The 26,643-nt window shown below is 46.3% G+C and overlaps 1 protein-coding gene and 1 long non-coding RNA gene across 4 annotated transcripts in view; one reads left to right on the top strand and one right to left on the bottom strand.

The window, feature by feature from the left end:
• The window catches only part of IRF2 (interferon regulatory factor 2), an 80,301-nt gene extending 59,280 nt beyond the window's left edge, over window positions 1-21,021 (bottom strand). The window contains exon 1 of one of the 3 annotated variants that reach the window (XM_027598064.2): window positions 20,818-21,021. The gene's annotated coding sequence lies outside the window, so the exon portion shown is untranslated. Of the gene's footprint in view, window positions 1-19,332; window positions 19,599-20,424; window positions 20,485-20,817 lie in introns of those variants that run through there. The other 2 variants (XM_027598065.2, XM_027598066.2) reach the window with 2 other exon arrangements.
• A 230-nt stretch (window positions 21,022-21,251) lies between these two features.
• LOC113925850 lies at window positions 21,252-25,947 on the top strand. Its single transcript, XR_003521073.2, has 3 exons — window positions 21,252-21,292; window positions 21,728-22,154; window positions 22,576-25,947. It is a non-coding gene; the product is annotated as an uncharacterized LOC113925850 (long non-coding RNA).
• The last annotated feature ends 696 nt before the right edge of the window (window positions 25,948-26,643 follow it).

The raw sequence follows: 26,643 nt of genomic DNA, 5'->3' as shown, positions 1-26,643 counted from the left end.
ATTTTATTTATTTATTTGACAGAGAGAGAGAGAGTGAGAGCAAGAACACAAGCAGGGGGAGAGGGAGACGGAGGCTCCCAGCTGAGCAAGGAGCCCCATGCAGGACTCGATCCCAAGACCCTGGGACCATGACCGGAGCCGGAGGCAGACGCTTAAGGACTGAGCCACCCAGGCGTCCCCTGCTCCGTTTTTGTGTTTTTTTTTTTTAATCGCTTAAAATGACTTTGAATGAAAGGGCCTAGCTATCATCGCCGTGTAAGAAGTACAATACAAGCTGGACGTGGGCAGAAAGTCAGGTCCGAGATCCTGGTGCACACAGTTTCTCCTGTGTGAAGCGTAAAGAAAGAAAACACACTAAGGCTAACGATGGTCTAGGTGAAGAGCCCCCAGAGACCTTCCTACCATAAGGGCCAAAGCACTTGTACCAGTGTTTACATTTACTGACTTGAACTGTTTATAAATATCCACATTAAAAAGGCAAAACTTGCCTCAAAAAAAAAGAAAAAAAAAAGCTGTCCTGGGTCTTTAGCAGATAATGATGGTGGTGTCGATAGACGGCAATGACTATTTATAGAGCACCCACGATGCAACTGGTATTAAATTCTGTGTTTTCTATACATGATCTCACTACCCCTCACAGGAACCCTATGAGGCAGGCACCATAATCATTACCGTTTTAGGAACAGGAAGACGCAGTTTAGCCCTTGCCAGAACTGATTCCCCACCACGGAGCTCCATTATCATGAGAACCGAGTGTCCAAAAATAGGCTCTGACCTTGAACGGCCAGTACTCATCCCCGTGTGCCCTTTGGGTCCTCAAACCAAGCTAGTATGTTTCCCAAGCTTTACTGGGGACACCGCCTTCTGTCTGACAGTTGCCTCCTCGAGTCAGGAACATTTCAGGAACGAGAGCCTTCAAGTCAGTCACCCAGAGCTTGGAAGATCAGAAAGAAAACACAGAGGGGCGCCTGGGTGGCTCAGTCGGTTAAGCGTCTGCCTTCGGCTCAAGTCATGATCCCGGGGTCCTGGGATGGAGCCCCACATCAGGCTCCCTGCTCCGAGGGAAGCCTGCTTCTACCTCTGACTGCTGCCCCCCCCCCCCCCGGCTTGTGTGCTCTCTCTCTCTCTGTCTCTCTGTCAAATAAATGAATTTAAAAAAGAAAAAAATCTTAAAAAAACAAAAACAAAAACAGAAAACACAGAGCCAGAGCTGTAGCACTCTCCAACACTTTGTTTCATTTGGTCTTTGTTCTGAGGGAGGTACAATTAAGAATACAAATTACCCACAAACAAGGATTGAACAAGGAGATAAGTGAGCTGTCTGGGGCTTTTTCTAAAATGGGAGCCGTCTGACCCTGTATGACCCCAGGGCTGCGCTGATGAAAACACTTTTTGGGGTGTGTGATCTATCACACCAGATCCAGCAGCAGAGATAAGCAGGGGTTTAAAAGCTGACGTCCCTAAACAAAACTCTGTAGAACCTTCCCCCCTCTACCTGACAACTGCCCGTCGGGTGCTGCCGGCAACCACGTGATGACAGAGGCACGAAGAGGGGTCGTCAGGGAACAAGATTTAATGCTGCCCTGGCCCTGTTTTTAGCCTGCAGGCTGCAGAACGAGGCAGGCGAGAAATGAGGAAAGGCCTGGTGCTTCCTTCCTAAAAGTGACTATTTCTGAATTACCCAGTTTCATTAAGAATGCACAGACCAAAGGTTTTGGTTCAGGGAAAACATTCTGCACCTATCCAATCTGCCGCATTAGAATGAGGGCGAAGGAGATTAAATCCATACCTAGGGACTCATAGGAGGCTGGAAGAGTCTCATCACAGCATGAGTTCGTTCATTTTCTCCCCGCCCCCCTCCCCCCCAGCTGCCATGGAGGTAACAGAGCAGAAAAGGCAAGAGTGTGCAATATGGAGTCTGGCCGAGATGCCTCGTTCCCAACTCTAGCTCTATCTGTTCTGAGCTGTGTGACCTTGGGCAGGTTACTCACCCTATCTGTCCTCACAGGCCTTTGCAAGGATTAGAGATGAGGAAACATGTAAAACATCTACAACAGCTCTTTCTATCATGCATGGGTTATAGTATAAAAAGGTACAAATTTTCCAGATAGCAGTTGGGCCATAGGTATCAAAAATTTTATTTTATTTATTTTTTTAAAGATTTTATTTATTTATCGGAGAGAGAGCACAATCGGGGGGATCGGCAGGCAGAGGGAGAAACAGGCTCCCTGCTGAGCAGGGAGCCCGATTCGGGACTCGATCCGAGGACCCTGGGATCATGACCTGAGCCGAAGGCAGATGCTTAACCGACTGAGCCACCCAGGCGTGCTGGTATTAAAAATTTTAAATGACAACCTTTGACCCAGCCACATCACTTCTAGGAATGTTTCCCAAGAGATTTAAATAAGCCTGAGTGAAACATGCTTTCTTTAAAAAAAAAAATCTACAATTATCATGCAAAGGTAATATTCTTTCTTAAAAAAAGAAGGTAAGAAAGTTCTATGCCGTAGCACAGATAAATTACTCCCCAGACACATCTAAATTATGAACATCTAAGAGCATTTTTAAATCCATCACCTTTTCCAAGTATTTTCCAGAAGAATTCATAGAAGGCAATGAGGACCTCAAAGGGCAGAAATCACGCTGTGACTTCTGGGTGTGTTTGGGCCCAGACCCCAGTACCTAGATGGCATTGATTCTGCAATTCAGCAAAGCAAGAATCATGGACAGATTTCCAAGCATATGGACTCAGGCTCATCCTGCACGTTCAAACCTTCTTTCCATATGGAAAACAGGAAAACAAGCGACCCTAATTTTCCCTTAATCAGCATGTCCTCTGAGCACTGCCTTTGCAGTACAGAAGTAAAGCACTCTGAAAGGCAAGGCTTCTTTGGGGAGTTAAGCGAAGAGTTCACTTAAGACTGTCCCTCTTTCCACGAATAGGCTGGTGTCCCTGGGGCCCCCCGTCTAAGTCAGCAGAACGAAAGCCCAGAAAAGACATCTTGGTCCTCAAGTATGCCAGGAAAGTAGGGAAGATGTTCAAGAAGATGGTGCGTGTCAGAAAAGTGTGGACAACGAAGTGGGTGAGTGAGCCACGCACACACTTGCTTGGGGAGGAGGAGCATGGCAGGAGACAGAAAGGACCTGAAGTCCCCGAACTGTTGCTATCACACAAGTCCTTGGTACACTCTGCAGACCGCCAGTGGGCGTGTTTTGTCCCACTGGGGATACAGAAAAGACAAGGGCACACAAGGAAAGAAGAGAGGGCAATGCTTTCAAGGCTGAGGTTTGAAAAGGCAAGTCACAGGGATTCTCAGCAGGGCCAGCATCCCGGAACCTTCTAAGAAAATCTGTCTGCATCAGATGACAAAATCGTTTATTGTCATCTGATTTTAAATCCACTGATGGCAGACTAAGTTGAAAACCCATGCCATCCTGAAAAACAGTTGCCTGAAAAGAATTTGCTCTGAAAAAGGTTGACTTTGAAGGCAACTGTCTATCTTTCCCCCTCGACGAGAATAAATGCTTCCCTCCCTCAGTCCCCATCCACAGGCTGTGCCTGAAGTCTCCCTGGGGGCCATTTTTCCTTTGAAGATTTCCTTTGAGTTGTCCCCTCAGTCGGTAAGCTCTTAATAAAGGTTACTTCTTCTTTCTCGTCTTCTCCTTCTTCTTCTGTTTATTATTATATGACCCGGTGCAACATCCTCCAGCAGCTCCAAAAGGCCCCCTGAATAACCTCTGAGCCATAACTCAGCCTGTCCCACCTTCCCGAATTCATATCCCACCCGCTGATTCCTCCCAAAGCTCACAGCTCCGTGAATTTGAAAACAGGCATATCTCTGTATAAAGTCCTTGTGCGCAGGAATCTCATCTTATTCATCTCTAAACCTCCCCAGATATCAAGCACAGTGCCTTGCAAATAACCATATGTAGTAACTGTTTACTGATAAGTGTTGGAGAAGGTCACAGGAGAGACGGAACTGCCGGCTGAACTGTGAGCTGGACCCCAGCAATAGGATGCTCCTCGCCCCATCCCCTGTCCTTGGAATGTGCATTCTCCTTGCCTTTCCTGCTCCCAGAGGCTCCTCCAAGGTCACAGCCTTGAGACAGCGATGTAATGTTGAGGACACCTGCACCGTGTATGTGACTGAACCCAGGGCCTCCATAGAAACGTGTAAGGTTTGGCGGGCGGGTGCAGAGAGCCAATTGTCTTGCTGCCTCCAAGACAACCTTCCTATGCAAGTTCCCTTTGCTTATTAAAACTGCCACCGACCAACCAGGATTGGCCTGCTCCTTTCTCCATCTCTCTCTGCCCTCTTAGTAGAGAGGCCAATTTCAGATTACACCAGGGAAGCTCCCCGAGAGGGATGCAAACCAACGAGAAGGAAGTGGATGGATCCCTCCACGGTGGGCAGGGGGCGGGGAGGAAAAAGCAGATGATAGGAACTATCATCCATGTTGTGATGGAAAGAACTTATTATGAATAAGTGATAAACAAGTGTGTGGAGGGTTAATGATTACAAGAAGCATGCAACCTAAAAAAGAATAATTTTACTACTTTCATAATATTTTCCAGATGAATTGAGCTTAGTGTGTTAACAAACTTCTGAATTACATTTACTCAACTTTTCATTCAAAAAATCTTATTGAGCCAGGTAGTGTAAAAGGCCCCATGTGCCAAGCACAGTGACAAACTTTGGCGGGGGGTGGGGCGGCAGCACAAGGGAAATTGGGACGTGATCTCCGTCCTCAGCATTGACCCTGCAATGATGGACCCAGGCACATAAGCAAACAACTCCAAAATGAGGTATCTTGTCCTGCAGGTAACACTAGAGAAAAAAAAATGAGGACGGTAAAACTTTCGATGATGCACTTCAGGATCTAACAGAGCTTGTGATAACTGAACAGGGCATTCAACACCACTGGGTCGTGGTTCCTTCTCCGCATCAGACTCCCCTGCCCCCAACACCATTCCATTAGCTTCACAATAGTGTGACCCTGAGTTTTATATAGGTGAAATTTTTTGCGAGGCATTTTGGGGGAGTTGTACTGTATTGTGTAAAATCCCAGAAGAGCTAACTCTGGAAGGCTTCCAAGAAGAGGGGGCATCTGACCTGGGCCCGGAGAGGTAAGGGATCCTCAGGTGTAAAGCAAGGAAGAACATTCCAGACAAAAGGGAGAATAACAAATAAAGGCAGGAGGGAGGAAGTGTGCATGGCAGGTTTGAACCATCAGCAACAGGGAGAAGCTGTGCCCTGGGGACAGAAGTGGCAGAGCTAATTAATAGACAGCCATTTGTCCTTGCACCTTAACAAAGGTCCCTGTTGACTGATGAGGGGAAACACCCCGATACACCCCAGGGCGCATACAAACATGGCTGATGTGCTCTCCACCTGCCGTCTGGTCCTGTTCCTTACTAGGCAACACAGCACATGAGTCCTATTAGCTCTAAGGTACTACAGATGGGCCCATGTCTGGACAGGAAATAAACGGAGAACTAGGCCAATCATTATAATTTAAGGCAGCCAACATTTGTTGAGTATTGGGTATATGCAAGTCATTTTGCTGAGCCCTGAGGAACACAGGCAGTCATTAATAATAGATGTAGAATGTGATATAATGAAATATAACCCAGAAAAAGCTAGGGTCTTTGAATGAGATCTTCAAACCTCAGCCCTACAGGGAACTGGAGAGCCCAGCAAATATCCCTTACATGCTATCAAGGCAGCCCAGCCAGTCAGCCAGGCTGACATGGCCTCCACACCCGATGGTGGTACCATTTTGACTTCAGCCCTGCTGAGGGAACGCAGATGGGAAGGAGCCTCAGCATGGCAGAGCCAATGTCGTCAAGTTTCCTCTGGGCTTCTGGAGTCCCTGTAGTTTGGGCTTGACCCTAACGATCCACGAACCAGCCCTCGCATGGCCTTCAGGGGGCATAACTCAGAGAATGTGAGCAAGCATACCTCATGCCCGGGCGGGGAGGAGCGGCCTAACCCAACCACGAACTGCCAGTCTCACTCCCGAGGGGAGAGCGAGATCCCCATCACTCTTGAAGCAAACAGGACACCCTAGCCTGAAAATTTCTGCTATGCTAAAGCACTGTTTTGGGGCACCCTGCCATCCACTCTCTTGGTTCTCTAACTTGGCTTTCTCATCCGTATTAAGGACAACTGTCTACTGTAAACCTATTCATAATCACTTCACTCTCTTTATAAACCAGATCAAAGCAAACAAAAGAAAGCACAAAAAAATATTTTTATACCTGTGCATTACTTCCTCTTGGGAACCTACGAAAGCACCTCAAAGGCAGGCCTGGTTCTCATCAAAAGCACAATCTGGTCCTTTCTGCAATGCCCATCGTGCGTAGAAACGACGAACGCACACCCCCTTCCACCTCCTCTCAAATGTGGCAGGCTCACAGCCCTGCCACACCTGGCCAACAGCCATCATCTAGCACTCTCTAAAATGTAAGGGGACAACGTTCCAAATCCCCAGTCACCACCACCCCACCCTCCCCAGAAAACTTGCTCTATGCTCAAAACAAAGCGTTTCCTTATGGGCACATGCCTTGAGGTGGCTGTGGTCCCCCGGACCGACCCAGTCACTCCCGTGATCCATCCACTCCTGCCCCACCAGACAATTCTCCACGCGCCAAGAGTGGAAGGAATCTTCAGCCCATCTTTTGTTTGCTCTGACTGTTCCCTCAACCAAAGACGCCCTGCTCACCTGTTTGCCACCAATGGCCACGACCATCCTCCTGTGGCAGGTGTGAAGTCCAGGGCGAAGCACACCCCCATTTCTCTGGGCAAAGACACAGATCCTTTGGCTTGCTGTGCTTTTATTAAGCACACATTTCATTCTTTTCATTACGACAGATGGTTTTCTATCGCCTGTCTCTCTGAGTAAATGATAAGCTCTTTGAGAACATGAAATTGTCAACTTGACGTCTCCACAAGCACCAGGCTTCGCACACACTGTTCAAAAAGGTGTGTTGAAGGAATTAATTCTCCTGAGAGTTTCATTTAAAATGTGTGCTTGCAGAAAGGAGTCTTCAACTTCATTTCATCAGGATCATATTTGTTTTCCTAGTCCTTGAGGCAAATTTTGAGGACTCTTTTGAAAGCCTGGGCCCCCAACCTGAAGGGAATATAAAGTTCCCTCCCTCCGCCATATGTCAGAGACATTATGTATCTTCTTCCCAATTAGTCACAACTTGCTCTTAGTTACAATCCATATGTTATCTTGCTAGGCCGTATGATTTAATAAAGACCAACTCTGCAAAAGGATCAAGTGAAATGAAAAATCTGAGCACGACATAAAAGCAAACCAAGAGTAAATTTGCTGCTGTACATTTGTGATATTTCACTGAATTTCCTCATCTCCTACAGCTCGCATAAGAACAAATAAATGGTTCCTCATTTGGTCGATAATTCACAATAAATACACAAATGCTTTCATTTTACTTTACAGGTCTGTTATTACAGCAATAAATTTTTTTCATCCACGCAAGTAGTAGTATTAAGCCATTACTGGATGTATTCTGTTTAAATGCTCATGCCCCAAGTGTTATTCTCAGGCTGCTTTTACTCACTTTTATCCTAATTCCACAATGGTGATGAACCTGAGGGTCTTTTTCATTAGCACCATATGAACAGCCCACTACAAATTAATTCATTACCGTATTCAAGCACTGCTATGTGTTTCCTCATACCAGAAATTTTAAAATTGAAAACACAACACCAAAAAAAGTTAATTCTTTACTACAGAGTTCAACACAACATACTGAGTACGTCATCTGGCCACAAGATCCTGGGCAGGTCATTTGATGTCTCCAGCTAAAAAACTGAAGCAGCAGACTGTAATCTCTAAGGAAACTTCCAATTCTAGTATTCTGAGAAGATTAAATACTTTTATCTGATCCCGTTTACCAATCCACCCTGATTTACTTCATGCAATGTAACTTATCATGCGCTTTATCAACTTTGCATTGCAAAATGTTATAAATGATTTTGTGCCCCATGCTACACATACTATATGAGGGGGGATCATTGTTAGCTTTTCAGACCATCTAGCACGTCACTAGGGAACCCACAGAAAAGAATGACATAATCCTACAACTCAGCAACAAAAAACCCCAAATAACCAAATCAAAAATGGGCAAAAGATCTGAACAGACATTTTCCAAAGGAAATATACAAATGGACAAGAACATCACCAGCTGTCAGAGAAATGCAAATCAAAAGCACAATGAGAGGGGCGCCTGGGCGGCTCAGTCGGTTAAGCAGTTAAGCATCTGCCTTTGGCTCAGGTCATGTGGGATCGAGCCCCACATCGGGCTCCATGCTCAGTGGGGAGCCTGCTTCTCCCTCTCCCTCTGCCACTCCCTATCATTCGGGCTCTCTGTCTCTCTCAAATAAATAAATAAAATCTTTAAAAAAAAAAGCTACAATGAGATACTACCTTCACACCCATTAGGAGGACTAGTATCAAAAAAAAAAAAAAAAAAAACCTGAAAAACAGAAAATAACAAATGTTGGCCAGGATGTGGAGAAACTGGAACTTTCATGCATTCCTAGAAGGATGCAAAATGATGTAGCCACCATGAGAAAGTCTGGTAGTTTCTCAAAATTTTAAAACATGGAATTATATGATCCACACTCTTCACAATAGCTAGATGGTCATAATAACCCAAGTGACCATCAACAGGTGCATGGATGAACAAAATGGGGGAATACTATTCAGGCTTAAAAAGGAATGAAGTTCTGGCACTTGCTACAACAGGGATGAACCTGGAAAGCGTTCTGCGAAGTGAAAAAAGAAGACAGACACAAAGGTACAATTATTGTATGATTCCACTTACATGAGGCGGCTAGCGTAATCCAAGTTCATAGACAGCAGAACCGTTGTTGCCAGGGGTTGAGGGCAGCGGGGTTATGGTTTAGTAGGTACAGAGTTTCTGTTTGACTTATCATGTTTGGCATGATAAGTCCATTCTGGGGTGGAGAGCAGTGAGGGACGCACAACGTTGTCAACGCACTTAACGCCACCAGATTACGCACTTAAAGATGTTTATAATGGTAAATTTCGTGTCATGTCACTTTTACCACAATAAAAAAAAAAAATAAGCAGACAGGCACTGATGGATTCACTGCTACTTCCACCCCTTCCTTCAGCCCTGTTATGGATGATAGTTATTCTTTGCTTCCAGGCAACTTGAAGCATTCACTAGCCAAATACACGTGTGCGCACGCGTAGGGGCACGTGCACGCGCACACACAAAGAACGAGAGCAAAAGAGGGAAGGGACGGAAAATGAGGATTTTCAAAAATGAAGTAAGGGCCAATTTCCTGTTCATGGTGATGACACCTCGAACCAAGTTGGGAGAAAGCCTCTCCTGGACATGCAAAGGGTTAGCTTCTCCCAGCACCAACGTCTGGGGAGGGATGGGAGCAGTAAAATTTATCAGCAGCTCTGCTAGTTACAGTGCCTACCTTGAGGGAAAGGGAAGTCGAGAGCAGAGATAATGAGCAGGACTTACCCACATGGGTTTCCTGAATGATAAAAGAGACCAAGCAACAGTTGAATTCTACATGCCAGACTAAATGCGGAAGACCTGTCGAGAAACAACGGCGACGGCAAAGCAGTAGGTTATATAATTTATTAAGGATCTGTCTTTTAGGAATTAAAATGTATACACCCAGCCAAAAAGGTGTCGTGTTAGTACTCTTGCTTCCCGTAGGCTCTGAGACAAGGCCACGTGGCCCATGAAGACCTCTAGAGGGTCTTCACCCTTATCTAACAGCACTTCCGGAACAGGGGTCGTACCTGCCCAGCGGCTCGATTGTTTTACGTAGCCGTTCAATTTAGTGATAACCTTGCAGTCATATCCTTGTAGCTGGGAGCGCAGATCCTGTACCCCGCTAACTCAAATCCAAGCTCAATACCTTTTTACCTTTTTGTACCTCCCTCTCCATGTAGTTAGCACTGGGGAAACACCTAATTGAATGAACGAATGATCAAAACAGTCCACTGTTCCAGTTGAAGGACTCAACCCAAATTGCAACCTGACTTTAAAGAAATTAAAAAAAAAGTTTTTTAAGTCTTAATGTATGAAAAGCACCTGTAAGAGTGGCACATCCTCCCCAACAATATTGTAAATTCATCCTGACTTCTCGACTCACCAGTATGACCACACCCAGAAGTGGAAATGCAGTTCATCTATCTACATTCCCTACTGGGGCCTCCTTGGCAGGCTCCCCATTTATACTTTCATTTTATAACAGAGAGAAGAAAGGGGAGCAATGCCATCTGTGTTGGTCCCTGGGAATACCCAGAACACCCCACAAGCCCACAGTGCCCTTTTGGGGCAAGAGCTTCATGTCCAGCTCCTCTGTCTCCATTCCATCCTGAGGACCTTACCTTCCAAGGTCAGCTGAACAGTGCACAGGAGTTAAGTTTTCCCATATGAACAAAATCCCAACATTCCCCAAAAAGAGTCAATAAAGATTTACCTTTAGGATTACTATTTTAAAGTGAGATTATACTTTCCTGTTCTTCTGTCAGTTGCAAATCCCCAAACCTACGAGAATTCACTTAAAACTCATCTGCAGTGTTTTCATTGGTAGAAAGCAATCAGGAAAGCTCTGACCCCCTGAGCAGCTGGGAATTTCTATGCTAGAGGTTTGGTTTAGTCTTTATTTTTCTAGCTGCTGGCCCTGCTAAAACATGATTCAGTGAAGGTCGTATTTAATCTCGTGGAGAAAAGCTACCTAAGCAGTTCTTAGGTAGGCTTCAGTAAAAATAAATTGCCTTGGCTCTGTGGAGAAGTCTGTTGCTTCAACCCAACAATTATACTCAGAGAGAACAAATGGAGGAAACTGTAAAATATTGTACTTGATTTTAAAAGACTTTCACTGCTTATACGTCATGGCTAAGTGTTTGTTAATAATAAAGTTATTGTCAATAACTAACCCACCAAGAAAGTAGCAGCTCCCAAATATGTATCTCGGGTTTATCGGTGACTATAGCTTATCTATATGTACAGGGAGGCATTAGTATACTCATTGGAACTTAAATGTCAGAGAAAGGGGCTGGTAAGATTGTTTTAAAGTCCTAGGTACAAAGGAGAAGAAAAAAAGAAAACAATTTTTCCCCTTCTGGATGTTGAACCCCTAATACAAAATGACAAATCCTAACGCAAAGCGACAAATCTCAATGTTTACGTGCCCAGTACATATACCATTAGGTGTCTAACCCAACACAGATCTGTGCCATCCATCCTGAACTGGAATTCAGCCTTCTGGAGCTAAACTTTGCTTCAGGGCTGAAAATCAGATCAACAAATATTTATTTAGTTCTTACTGCTTATCAAGTACTGGTGGGGAATGCAAAGGAATACAACACCAGCCTAGCTCACAAATCCCTTGCCATGTAGGTGTTATAAATGGAAAAACCCAAGGAATCAACACTTTTCTTAACAGTTTCAAGGCGCCAGAAAAGGTTCAAGATGTTTGAGGCTGATCACCAAAGCAATGGCACATGCAGTGTGTTGCTTCTAAAGAAATCCAGAGCATTTTGGTATCTTAGGCTGAAGAGATCAAGGTGAGGTTTGTCTGGGGAGGTGGGGAGGGGCATGCAGTTATCACCGAATGTCCGCATCACCGAAATGACCACTCACGTCTGCTTTCCCTCAGTCCTGTTAGGTTCAGTCCTCGGATGACAACTTTCCCCCATACTTTTCTTCATGTCCTAATCCTGGACCACAACTAACATGGCAGCCATCTGTGGCCATTGTACTCTTGAAAATGTGGTCAGGCTGAATTCAGATGTGCTCCGGGCATAAAAGACACATTGGATCTTGAAGATTCGGTACGAAAAAAGAATGTAAATGACCTCATCAGTATTTTCATATGAATCACATGTTGAAATGATAATATTTTGGACATACTGAGCTATATAAAATATTAAAATTCATTTTTCCGCTTTCTTTTTACTTTCCTAATGTGGCTCCTAGAAAATTAAAGATTATGCATGCGGCTCATGTTTTATTTGTACTGGACAGTGTTGTCCTAATCAGTATTTTTTTTTTTTTTTTTAAAGCTATGCTTTGGTACTTTGCCTCTGCCTCTGGTTATAGCCAATACTAGCTCATAACAATCCAAAAATGTCTCCAGGATCTACAAACGGATCAAAACTATTCTAATTTTTTTTTCAGATACAAATCAGGGATTCTGGAGGTTTCTGCAGTTGTGAAAAATCTTAGGCCACACTCTGATGGAGTCACACTAAGTCATTCTCCAGTAAAGGTTGTGTGAAGAAATAAAACTTCGCTGGATTCCTCAGTGCTCCTATGAGACTCTCTAACCACCCGAGACCCAGGAATGTATACAATAGAGAGAATGTATATGACATAAAGGTAGGACACGTCTGCATTCAGTTCCCCTAGCAACATTTTATTCTTCACTGTGCCGTAAGAATTGGATCTGTAGCCATTTGTCTAAATTAATTGCTCTGATCCAAGAGGATAATTATACTCTTATCCATTCCAGGGGGCCAACCGGTTATAGCCGTGACTAGGTCCCTGGGTTAAGCTCCCAGGGTGCCAGGAAGACCTGTCTCTAAGCATGGACATTTCAAAAGCCACAAAGCCCAAATCTTAGGAATACTTCTAGAAAAAGCCTCATGTTCCAAAAGTTTGGGATGAGAACCCTGAATCCTTTCCATCCACTCTCACAGGAGCAAAGATGGGGTTTTTTTTTTTTCTCCTTCTCTGTTTCTCCCTTGGGTTGCTCGATGTCATCTACAGAGCATAGCCCACACCCATGTTCCACCTGTTTTCACAGCATCACCTGAGGGTCTGGGAATGGGTGTCCGCGGCTGCAACATCACTCTGGCTGTTGACCTGGCCATAATGGTCGATAAAGAACTCTTTTCTCCTACTCCAGTGTCTTGTTTCTGTGGTTTCACATACATAAAGGAGGTATCTGTGAAGTGGGGTAACATTTGTGACCACCCCCACACAGTTTTTGGCAAAACAGTGTGTCCCACCCTCACCAAGGAGCCCTCAATCTCAGTAGCTTCAAGTAGCTGAATAGGGACAAGGGCATCTCTCAGCACTAGCTGGGAAAGCCCAGATTCTAGATCCTGGCTCCATACATCAAGGCAGAAAGAGCTCAAGAATGACCACATCCAAGGGTCTCTGGGTGGCTCAGTCGGTTAAGCATCTGACTCTTGATTTCAGCTCACGTCTTGGGCTCAGGGTTGTGAGTTCAAGCCCTGCGTTGGGCTCCATGCTGCGGTGTGGAGCCTACTTAAAAAAAAAAAAAAAAAAGGCCACATCCACCTACAGCATCCTCCTCAGCAATGTCCTGATCTTAACATTTATCAAGGTAAGGCCAGAGGGGACACTTCAGAGTTATCCTGAGAATATTTTTCTGGTTATAAAAGGAACTGTACTGCTATATTAATATGGAAAATGCAAGTGTTTCAAGAGGGGGGGGGGAAGCCAAACACCCTCGATCGCACCATTCAAATGTTCTCTGCCAGTTTTTTCTTTAATGATGTATATACGAATACACGCACATTTCTAAAATAAAATTAAGGTCACAATTAAGTATCTCTTTTCCTCCACTCAACATACATCACAAGCACTTTTCCATCATTAAATGCAAAAGCATGAATTTTATTAGCTATCCATCCTCATCATCTGGCTGTGCCAGAGTTCATTTACATGTGTTCCCATTGTGGGTATTTAGATTGTTTCCAAATTTGCACTATAACAAAAGCTAATTCGATAAACATCTTCACAAATAAATCCTTGTCCCATCTCCGGTTATTTCACATGAGTACGTTCCTAGAAGTGAGATTACTGGGACTGAGGGTTTAACATTTTTAAGACTTTGAGTCTCTAACACCAAATTGCACCCCAGAGGGTTTCTTTCAACATAAAACCCCAACTAGTTTCACCATCGGTGACCTGCGGGACCCAGTGATGGCATGTCGGGCTCTGCCTTAACTTTGCCACCTGTTCTTTAGAGGAACACGGAATCAGCCCATTCTGCTTTCCTGATTCCTAGTCACCCCCTACAACCTGACAAAAATAAAACAGCAGCCCAGAGGACCAGCATGGGTCTAAGAGGAAGACCAGCATGGGTCTAAGAGAGCGATTACAATATTTCTAAAAATTTGTATCGCCATGTATCTTCCTTTCGGAGCCCATGGTTGCCTCCAAAGGCCATTCTGGACCAAGTCTGAGGCCTTAAGTCGGAGCAGCAATTCCTCCATCTGCTCCAGCCCCGGGCATGCCTACCTTGAAAGGCTTCAGCCATGCTTAAGGAATAACTACCCACAACCTCCTGTTCACTTGCCTCAAGTTGGCTGATGCCTAGTGGTTTTCCCATCAGACTTTACCTCCGGCAGGATAAAAAGGCTTAATTCCAAAGTCGGAAATGGGGGGTCCTCTAGTATTTCAACTTGACCTTGAGTTCCCATCAATTAACTACCAACTTGCTCCCTGCCACCCCGAAATTCCTTCAGTGGTATTTGTTAATGAGACAGAAAATCCACCTGCCTGATTCCCTCTTCTCTCTCCCTCCCACTCCAGAGTTCAGTAGGCACTATTCTACCCTACGCTTTATTCTCTTTTTTCATCGTTTCAGCCCCCAAAAGTGTCACCTTCCAGTGCCCTTCCCACTCTTACCCCACCCATCCGCGGACCCACTAACACCCTATCCAGGTGTTGAGACACTCTTCTCACCACTGTAATTCTTCTCATCCTGTTCAATAATTCTAGGGTAAGGAGAACAAAAAAGCTCTCTTCAAAAATAACACAGTAGATATTACTTGAAAAAAAGCAATTTGTATGCAGTCTCTTCTCAGTCAAAATGTCAACCTCATGAAATGGGAAAGTCAGCAGGATTCTAAGATTATGGGGCCAGGACAGTGTATTCTATCTATAAAACATTTCTTTAGATCCTACACAAACCTGACATTTATAAGCTCAATAACAACAAATTAAATTGGAAGCTCATCTTTCCTTCCATCACACTGGGTGTGCAAGTGTAGCAACAGATTGCTAAGTGTGCCTGAAGAGAAATTATTTATGAAAATTACTTAGCAAGTACTTGACTCCCAAAAATATTGGTTTAATGAAAATTAGACAGAACTTTATCACACAAAAAAACCTAAATGAAGATATTTTGTTGAACGACATTGGCCTTGCCCTTGAGATAAACATGCTCAGAATCCCTCATCAGAGAGAACTGCACAAGCTTTATTTCCCATAAAAATGGGGACAATGCTCGACTCCAGTTTTCTCTTGTTTATCGGAGCTGAATACTACACTGATAAAGGGGAATATGAGCTGAAACAGAAACACACAAAAAACAAACCCGTAACTCTTGATGGCCTTCCTAGACCAAGAGACGTACCCATAAAGCAAAGTCCTTCTTGCCTCTTCAGAATGGAAAATTCAAAGGATCACAATCATCACACTAATATCACTTTCATATGACAAGCAAGGTCAACATGAACAGAGCCGACGGAGAGTGACCACGGATTCCCTACTCAAATAAAATGTGGAAAACAGGTCTGCATAGCATGGCCTGAGACAATACAAAAATAAATGATCTGGCCCTGAGAAGAGATCCTAATCATGATTCAGTGGTTCTCTGCCTTCGCTCTGGCCCACGCATCTGAGGGACAGGGATCCAGGAGGCCCTGGTGGATAACAGAGGCTTGCTACGAGGGTGGGGGTGGGGGTTCTTTGGGTTAAAAGAATCAAGGAGAGGAAGGCATTGTAGACAGTCTTAAACCTAAAAGTTCTTTGTGGCTTCTAAAAGCCCCTTCCCTCCCAGGTGATGCTGAGATGCACAGGAGCCCCATACCCCACAGGTAACAGAACCACACAGCCCCATTTTACAGATGTGAAAACTAAGGTGCCAAAAGGAGAAGAGACTGGGAGAGTTAACGAAAGGGCTGCAAGTCAACTCCAGGCCCCTGGACACTTGAGTTCACACACCTTGCACTACACAGAGCCTTGAACACAGCTGGGTGTCAACAAGCATTTAAAAAATTAGAGATAGAAGGGTACATGTTTGTGTTCATTCAGTAAAATAAGCGCCTGGGTTACTACAATGGTTCACATCCTGGGATCCCTGGATCCCCAGCAGAACTCAAAAGTTCCTGCTGCCGGCAGGGGTCCTGGGCTAGATTCAGAACTCAGAAGGCCTAAGGGGACTATGAGTTTATCTAACAAAAAGGCTGCCCGGGATCTAAAACGTCAGGTTTCTCTACTTTGGGCCAGAATTAGATCAACCAGATTTGAGGATGCTATTTCTCCTAGGTCAATCGGGAGTTGTGCCAAGAAGTCTTCTGCAATTCTCATAGCAAAAACAGGCATCAGAGTCTTCCTAACTAAACACCATTTATTTCAGGGACAGTCTGTCAAAAGATGGAGCTGGTGAGGAGGAAAATCGTTGAAAAAGGAGGCTTGAAGGTAAAATACCGGAAGATAGAGGCCTGCTGCCTGTAGCGCGCAGGGCCTGGCAGAGTCCTCAGGACAGGCTAGGGCCTGGCATCAGGTGCCAAAGGGCTGGATTTGCTGCTGGTGTATTTCATCTGGTATATTACGCAAAACATTGGCTTCCCGCTGAAATCTGGAACCTATAGATAATTTATCAATCTTTGCTGAAAAATCAAGATTTATTCAAACTTCCTCACTTCCATTCCCACCAGCCACTTCCTTAAGGGCCATCCCTCAACGCTGCCTTGGGCAGACATCGTGCACCCAATATTGATCACATTCAGGACAAAAGCAGGACATGTCAGAAAGCCCTGATCTCCTAACCCATGGGGGAATGATTTTATTAATAAAACTGACACTTCACAGCAATTTACATTCTGTTTATATATTACTTTATGTACTTTTAGATGTTATATTTTACGAAAAATATACTGTTCATTATATTTATTTTCACATACGTAGTGTTGGGCATACAGTAAGCATTCAATAAATTAAAGTTAACCGAATTTCCTTAAAGATGTTATAGCAAAATACTAAAATCAGCTTGGGGCATACCTGTAATAAACATAATGATGCAATGGTAAAGAAATTTCAGACTAAAGCACACTGAGCCTGAAAAGATGTTTATATAGAGAGAGACAGAGAAAGAGAGAGAATACGTTGGTATCACTGTTATTTCCATATCATTTGGTCTCCATGGATACCATCTAACTTCTCTTCTGACAGGAAAAAATTCACTGACAATATTATACTTCACTGTTAAATTCTTTGATGCTTTACATAAAACAGCTATTCTGTGTTTAATTCCTTGCCATTATCCACATACTCTCAGAAGTAAATCCCTTTTTGCTGCAAATTCTCTAAGAGAAAGTCAGTGTTCAATCCACAGTCCCAATTTCCTGGCTTTTTCACATTAATAATAATGACAGAATTCTGAAAGGTAATGCCTTACATATTTGTAGATTGCTATAACTCATACAACCTTCCTTCATACGCAGGATCTCGTCTGTTCCCCAAAGCAACCCTACCAGACAGGCACTTAAAGTACTGTTATCACCTTCCATAGAACTAACCCCCAAACGGTAATCACTGTTATTTATCTTTCGGTTGTGTATTACCAGCTGACCCACTAAAATACAATTTCCCCAGAGGGTAAGGAAGTTGTTTTCCTGTTCCCAGTTGAACCCACAGAGCCTAGCACTGTGTCTGGTGCCTAGTGAATGTCCCAGGAATATTTATTAAGTGAATAAATAAGGTCCTTCATCTGCTTTACGCCCTTTTTGGTATAAAGCACAAAACAGAACCATGTCCCAGATACCCCATTTAGAGTTCTGCTCTTTATCAAAAGGAAATTGTGTGAAAATGTTCTAGAAACAACAGAGCTCATAGTCGATAATCCTACGAATAAAAGGACAGTGTCCTTGCAAACATGAAACAATGGATGCCCATCAAAAGTTAAATATCCGAAGTCTCGAATGTTCCACTACTAGTTGTGAGTTTAACAGCCTTAACTAGCTTTCGTATATTGAACATCCGCCTAATATAAGTACTTCAGGAGGCAGAGTGAGAAAAAAGTGGGGCCATGGTTCTTAGAGCTGTCAGGACCTTAGGACAACCATTTCTTTGCCATAATTTGCTTCCAGTTTAACTACAAACTCTCACTTTTGATTACGATGACATTTTTACAGGTAAATAAGTCTGAGGTATGCAAAATTATCTTCAACTTGTGAAGATCAAAAGAAAAAAGACAACTCACTGAGGATGAAGTATATAAATGTTTAATATTGGGAAGCAATTACAAATCATCACAGAACAGAACTCCTGAATCCAAGAGGCCAAAATCTAACTTCTCACACAACAGGCTGAGTTATAAATTATAATCATTCACTTATTACAGCGAAATTCCGGACTTTGCCATCTATCAGTCAATAGACGTTCCGAGGTTACCCCGCAGAAATGCCCGTTTAATTTCTAAGTATTCCATCTCCGAAGTTTCCTTAGAAAAGCCACGTTTTTCCAGAATTTTTTAGGTTTCTATTTCGATCCCTTCCCCCTCCAAAAGAGGAAGGATGGTGCGTTGGGAAAACTCAAGAATCCTGAATCTGTGTGCCCCCCCCTGAAGTGAAACAGGGATTCCCCCCCCCCCCAGGTCCTGGTAGGGGGGCGCGCATCTGACATCAAGACGATCCACCTTTCGAGCTCAGTCTGTCACCAGACCCCTGTCTGCACCTGCCCTGCGAGCACCAAAAAGTGCAGGCTCCTAAGCTCCAGTGCAATTTGCAATCGGTCTGAACACTAATAAATGACTGCAGGCTTGACAGCAGCCTTGGTGATTCCTGAAAATCCACAACAGGAAATCTAACTATCCTCCACCCTCCCTAGCCATTCATCAAAAGCAGACCCAGTCGCGGCAACAGGGAGGCCAGTAGCAGAAGGCAAATGCCAGCACTTTTCCTCCTGTAGGAAGACTCTGCGTTTTTATACCGTAACCAGGAACGGGGAGCACTACCCGCCGCCCGCACTGGAGGGCGGAGGCAGAAGAGGGAAGGAGAGGGTAAAATGTCCCCAAGTTCCAAACACTCCCCTCAGCGGTTGCAAACCAGCGAACGCCGCGCCGCTAATCTGTGGCCACCCCGAGTGCCGGCCCCAGGGGGCACACCTACAGCTGATGCCCCAGGCTTCTGCCTACACCCACGGACCCGGGCGCCTCACCTGGCGCCCGGAACACGGTCTCTGCGCCCGGCTCGGGCTGCCAGCCTCCTTCCCTTCTCCCCCTCCAACAGGGCAAGGGGGTAGGGCGGCAAACGTACCGAGACCTGGGGCCAAAGACAGATGCCGGCGCGTCCTGGCGAGGGGATGCAGTTACATGCAGAGGCCCTCCGAACTTGCGGAGGCTTCCCGAGCCCCTCTCGCGGACCGGCCCCCAGGCCGGGGTACTGAGCGCGGCCGCGGGCGGGCGGGCGCCACGATTGGCCGCGGCGGGCAGCGCTCGGTGGGCGAGCCCGGCCGGCGAGGCGGAAAGGAAGTGGCGGCCACGGCTGTGCACCAACCACGTTCGGCCGGCGGGCGAATGCCACTCGGCGCCCAGAGCGGGGTCGGAGGGCGCGGGGCGGGCACTCGCGTCCCCACCCCGCCGCTGCCCGCGCCCCTGGACCCCCAGGGTACGCCCGCCCCCACGCCTGCCAGCAGGGCGCCGCTCGGTCCCCGGAGGCTCCCCGCCCCCACCTCGCCCGCTCCGTAGCCGAGGCGGGTCAGGCCCAGCGCGCCAGGCCGGCCCGGGGGCGCCTGCGGGGACCCGGCGGCGCCCGGCGCTAGGCCGCGGCCGGGGCGGATGACCCCCTCCGCGCGGCGCCCTCCCAAGACGCGCCGCCGGAGCCCCCCCGCGCGCCTGGACAAGTGCAGTGACAAAGCCCCAGGGCCGGGCCGGACGCTGGCCGGCGGGAAGGAGGACGCCGCGTCCCTCCGGAGCGGCGGTGGCGGCAGCGGCCCAGCTCCCAGGAAGCCGGGCGTGCCGGCCAGGCCCGGCGCCCAGCCCCGCTCGGAGCCCGCCCGCCGCCTCCGGCCGCTGGCACCCCACGCCCGCGGCCGCTCCCCCGGTCCCGCGGGCCGGCGAGCCCTGGGACCGCTGCGGGGCGCCCCACCAAGTTTCCTTTCGCCGCGGCGCGAGGCGCCTCTCCCGGCCGGGGCGCGGGGCGCAGGCAGCGGGGCGGACGGCGGGCTCCTGCTTATTCACGCTGGGGCTGCCCGGAGAGAGGCGCCGCCGCCGGACACCGAGAAGGACCCGCTGCCCTGCTTCGGATCTGGTGGCGACGGCGTCTGTAAACACGCACACACATGCACCCGACAATTCTGTTTTAAAAGGAGGCCCGACTCCAGCGGACCTGCACCCACACACACAACACCTGGGGCGCAGAATCACACAGAGCAGGTCTGTGTCCATGGAGCCACCTCTCCGCATCTGCAAATCCAAAAGTGAAATTAAACCTCCACCAACCTCCTCCTCCTCCTCCTCCTCCCTCTACCTCCTCCTCCTCCTCCTCCTCCTCCTCGCTGCCTCAGCAGCAGCGGCAACAGGAGCAGAACCTGCTTCCCCTAAAATCGGATGATCCCTAAGAGCGCCGACTGTTCCTCCGAAAACCGGTATTAATATTTATGAACCCCAGCATTTTCCGTCTGCAAAACACTGTGTCAAACCATCAGGACGCGCGCACACACACATCCCCGCCAGTCCTCACAAACATGCCCTCGAGAAAAACACACACGCACAGTCACAACTATTATTTGAAAAATGTTACCTCTCAGTGTGCTTTTTCACACTACCAATACAATTCCGCAAGGTTTAAGTGTTGCTAGGGTGTGTGAAATGGAAATGAAAGCCCGTCAGTTGAATAATCGCAGGAGCAAAACTAAAAGTTACTCCCCGGCTTGCCTGAGAACAGTCCAGATCGAAAGCAAAACAAGGAGAGGAAACTGCGAAGAGCTGAGGCTGGAAATCCCCCCACCCCCCGCCCTCCTCCCCGCCTGGCTACCTCCCTCCCTCGCCTCCCCCCTCCGCCCTCCTCCCTCCGCCCTTCCTCCCCAGTGTTTGTTTCAAGCTTGTGCAACCGGGAGGTGGAGGCGGGGGGAGGGCGCGAGCGGCCGGGCCGGGAGGTGCGGAAGTTCGCCGCGGCTGTTCATTGGCGGGCTGCGCCGCTTTCATCATTTCTCGGAAAAGTCAATTTCATTTTCACTTCCCCGCGTCGCGGCAGCGGGAGCAACAAGCGGCTGCTCGTGAGTCTGTTGTTGGCACACCGGGACGCTCACACTCGCCGCGCGCACACTCGAGGCCCGGGGGTGGGGGGGGGGATGGGGGGTGGGGGCGACCGGGCCCCAGCTTCGTTTGAGGCCCGAAGCTAGCGGCTGTAGGAGAGGAAAGCGGGTACCTGAGCCTCCCTCGTCAGGGCTACCTGAAGGTTGGGAAGGAAGGAAGGAGCAGGAGGGCGGCAGGGGGAGCAAAGGGGGCGCTTGTCATCCGGTTGGTGGGGCAGGTGTAAGTGGTGTTTAGCCCCGCTGTTTTCAGAGTGGCTAAAAACTCGCTTTGTAACATGCCCGCCTCCGAGGAATAAAAGGAACAATGAACGGGCAAGACAGCATTACTTCCATATTAATGCAAGAACTGGGCCAGGCGAGGACTTGCGACCTTAACCTTACTTGAACCCTCATCAGGAGCTGAGGGTGTAACCATTTGGAGGGCTGCCGCCATCTCGGGCGCCACCAGGCGCTCTGTTTGGGGGGTGAGGGCGATAAGGAAGGCCTTCCCCTAGTCGGTCTACAGCAGCACACTGGAGACTGACTTAGCGCCCCTGCGACAGAACTTACACTTACTTCCCTGCAGGAGGAGATGCGCAAGAGTTCATGTGTGAGTTAATTTTACTTCGAGCTGTCTTAATCGTATGTCTTAATCGTGGCCGGTCCAGGAGAGATGCTTCGTGTACTGTGACACGTTCAGCCGGATTCAGATTTGGCCTCTTTAACTTAGTAGCTGGGCATGCTCCGTCAAGTTGCACGACCTAAGGCCTCAGTTTTCAGTGCTGTGAAACGGGGATAAATGATAGAATGCAAGACTACAACTACAGCACCTGTCACCTTCAAGGTGTGTTAGCTCACACTGATAGGATTCATTTGAGACCTACCGCTTTGGGATCCTTTGCCTTAACAGTGTCAGTTCTCATCTAATTATCCCTTTCTTCCCCCAACTGCAGTTTAATCAGCCTTCTCCCAAACTTCTCTACCCAACCAGGAAAGACCCTTCCTGGGAGGCCATAGCTATTTACATGTGAACCCTTCTAAAAACGTAACTCCAGCATCCCTCTTTGCCACAGAAGTACTGAATTCTGTAGATTGGAAAAAAAGAAAAGTCTCCAAGTATGCATATGTGATGAGGAGACAGCTGAGTGTTTACGATTCGGTTTTGTTGCTGTGATCTCAGAAATAGATCTCACATATGCACATTGCTTCTTCTCCCCTCTCCTATAATACTATCTGACACAGACACTTGCTTTCTTATTTCCTAGAACATTGACCGCTCCGGGCAACGAGGGCGTTATAGACAAAATCTGTAGGGCAGCTGTCGTTCTTTGCCCACCTAGGGACGCGAGTTACAAACCCCAGTAGTCGTTCTTGATGTCTTCTTTCCCCCAACATACGTCCAATGGCCTGTTGATGCGACTCCCAAATACGTGTGGACCTGGCCCCTTCTCCGTCCCCACTGCACCGCCGGCGTTCAGTTATGCGGCTGTCTCCAACCATGCCCACCGATGTGCTCCCCCAGGCTAGCAGCCACACTACCGTCCGATTCAGTAGAAGATTAACTTCAAATAAAGCACGATTCCAACCCTAACTCAGCCTCTCATAAACCTCTCTGTAGCCTTCAGAATAAAGTCCATATTTTTTTAGTATTTATTTATTTATTTATTTTGAGAGAGAGAGCTAGAGCAAACGGGCGGGGGTGCAGGAAGGGGGCGGGCAGAGAGAGAGAACCGTAAGCAGGCTCCACGCCCAGCGCGGGGCCTGACACAGGGCTCTGTCTCACAACCCTGAGATCATGACCTGAGCCGAAATCAGGAGTCGCTTCACTGACTGAGCCACCCAGGTGCCCCATGAAGTCCATGTTATTTAACAAAATATATAAAAAATCCATTATGATCTGGCACCAAGCTACTTTTCCAGCCTCATCTCCTGCAACTGGGCCACGGGAGCCCCACACTCCTCCCTTTTGTCATGCCCTCCCTTTCTGTAAAACAACAGAGCTCTCCTCTTGTCGGTTGTTTCATCCTTCGCATGGTACCCAGCACAAACAGACGCTCAAATACTTGTGAATTAATAGTTACCTGCCCCTTTTGTCTCATGAAATATTTTAGACTTTATCAGAGTATTTTATTTTTTTATATACTGTAACCGATACTTACTGTACAGAATGCAGAAAATGCAGCAAAGTTGGAAGAGGAAAATAAGCCACCTGGCATGTCACCAGTCAGGAATCGGGCTGCTGCTATTTTTATGTATTTCTTCCTTTAATTTTCCTAAAGGGCCATTTCAGGTCCTCATCGATGCGGTCTCTCTGTATCATGTAGTAATGCCCATTGTGCTTCCCATTTTCCATGATGTGTGTGTGACTTCCCTCTGTCCTGTTCTATTTCTTGGCTGGCTTCTCTTCTGCTGCCGGCCCCCTAAATTATGATGTTTCCAGACATTCCATCTTAAACCCTTCCATTTTCTCATTCCACGTGCTTTCTTTTTGAGTGCTCTCACTCATGCCCAGAGCTTCAGCTAGCTCTATTTGGTGTTAGATCCAAAGTCTGTAGCTTGTTCCTCGGGTTTGACAAATTATGCACGTCTAAAACGAAACTCATCACATCTTTCCCAACAACCTTGTATATTTATCACCTCACTGACCCACCAGCAAACTGGCAGACATCCCTGACTCCTGCCTTTCCTGAGCCCCCTGGAGCTCCCAGAGGCATGGGTACTGTTTCCAATTTTTCATAAACACATAAAGCATAGATGAATTTCACTCTATTCTTGTGACCTTGATGACGTATCGCTACAGACCAAAAGTATAAATACGCCCCCAAAAATCCACATGGTATTGATATACACAGGCAAGAAATATTTCTTGGCCCTTTGATGAGATACGTACAGTCATAAATCTCTGTGGAAAATGGATCAATATAGCAAAATATAACCTCTTTGAAAGTCTCTGAAGAAAGTAACCTTTGCCATCCCAAAGAAATCTGACCAGACCCCTTGGTCTAATACAAAAACCACTGTGCGAGCAGTCTTATGTAATGAAACCAGAGTGATCTCCTGAGTGAGGCCTGTTGTTGTTTCACCTGGGGAATAGCACCTTCTAAAAGAAAATCTACCTGCATGCGTTAGGACTAATTTCTTTTCAGGGAAGTTGAGTAAGAGCAGTGATTAGTTGGACATGTAGAGATTGATGTCTCCATGAAGGATTTCAACTAAGGAAGAAAATTAAAGATACATTCAAGGTTAACCCCTTTCAAATGGGTTTTTCATTTATTTTCCTAACAAGAAGAGTTTGATAAAATAATCAATCAAATAGCCGACATTTACACAGTGCCCACAGATTTTTCTCAGCACTGGGAATACAGCACTGAACCAAAACCACTGGAAATCTCTGCATCCCGAGAAGGTTTCTTCCAGTCTAGTAAATTGTCATGTTAATTTCCATTACATCATCTCCCAGTATCCCAGCATCCCCTCCATCTATAATCATAGCCTTTAGAAATGTACGTTAAAGTTAAGAGTGTGCAAAAAGATGGCTCGCTCACTATAATGTTAAGTATTTATAGTTGTGATTAAATCAGTAGCCCCTCATCCATCTGTCAATGGATGTCCCAATCTTCTCCACCTTATCAATGATACCACTCTGTTCTGGCCACAGAGGCTCCCCTCCATGGTGCTATAATTCAGGGGATTATAAAATACAGAAAATGAGTATTCCACACTTGCAAGAGCAGTTGGGCCAATAGAGAGGCATAGTCCATAGTCCTGAACTCTAAAGAATATTACTGTGCAGTCCCCGTTGAATAAATAGACAGTCAAGTTAGATTTTAGTTGGGACAGTAGAACTGTAATGACATTGAAAAGGCCCTCAATCAAAGTTCAAGGATCAGAGGCATCAAGTTGGAGAAGATCTTGACTATTACCTCATGTAATGGTTTCTCCCACTTTACTAGAAAATGAAATGAGGTCTATTTTGTTGCAATTATTCTCTGAAATCATGAATTTAAATTGAGCGATATATTGCCCAGTCCTTAGTAATAAATATTAATTTTGTCCTGTTCTGATGAAGTAAGGGAAAAAATATTCTTTAAAATTGCCAGGATAGAGACAACTGGCTGGCTCAGTCAGTGGAGGGTGTGACTTACAATCTCAGGGTTGGAAGTTCAAAGCCCCATGTGGGGTGTGGAGATTACTTAAAAATAAAATCTTTAAAAGTAAATAAACGAAAGAAAAAACTGCCAGGGTGTGTGTGTGTGTGTGTATGTGTGTATATGTGTGTGTGTGTGTGTCAGAAAGAGAGAGAGAGAGAAGGGGGGAAAGAGAGATTATCTTGTCTAAAAGGAAGGTTTACAATTTTTACAACTTCATACATTGTTTTGCTAAAATTTCTCTGTTCCATCCCCAAGTAGCTCTGAAATATTCATCACTTCGCCAAGGTGATAAAGCATAAAGTAGTACTTTTATTTTTAAAGTCAGAAGGAAAAGGTGTCAAAAAAAAGGAAAAGGCATCCATAGTTCTGTCTTGAGGTTCTTTAGAAAGAATTACTATAATAGTTTCAAGTATTAAAAATATTTTAAACAAGAAATAAACTTCAGGGGCACCTGGGTGGCTCAGTGAGTTAAGCATCTGCCTTCAGCTCAGGTCATGATCCCAGGGTCCTGGGATCGAGTCCCACGTCAGGTTCCCTGCTTGGAAGGAAGCCTGCTTCTCCCTCTTCTACTCCCCCTGCTTGTGTTCCCTCTCTCGCTGTGTCTCTCTCTGTCAAATAAATAAAATCTTAAAAAAAAAAAAAGAAACAAAGTTTTTAACATAAATTCAGCAAACCACACGATTCACTGGATCTGGATATTTGGAGAATTTTTTGTTACAGCTTCCAGTCTCTGTAAGCTCTTCACATAGCATAGGAAGCTCGATGACACTCAGCGTGTTCTCTTTCTTCCCAACATCCTCATTCTGAATGACACCCCCTTCATTCTATTTGCAAATGTTTGGAAATTTGCCAGTCAGAAAGACAGAAGAGTGTCATGAAACAAAGGACTGAGAGTATTTTTAAGTCTCTGACTTCCTCGAAAAAACTTCTTCTCCCCTAAATCCAACACATGCAAGACAGTTCACACACACACACACACACACACACACACACACACACACACACACACCACTCTTGGCACTGAGGCGGCGAGTGGGTGACATTTTGCAGGCCTGTGACGGCCACGCTGGGGACACTGAGCTGCTTGAAGGCTGTAGGAACAAGACAAGCCTCTGCTCTCCCAGAGCTTAAATCCCAGTGGGGTCAATGTCAACAGACAACCCAACCAATAAAAAAGTTACA

Source organism: Zalophus californianus, chromosome 2, assembly GCF_009762305.2.
Source record: "Zalophus californianus isolate mZalCal1 chromosome 2, mZalCal1.pri.v2, whole genome shotgun sequence".
Classification (NCBI taxonomy): Eukaryota; Metazoa; Chordata; class Mammalia; order Carnivora; family Otariidae; genus Zalophus; species Zalophus californianus.
Note: the sequence above shows the minus strand (reverse complement) of the source record. Positions and strands in the feature narration are given on the sequence as shown.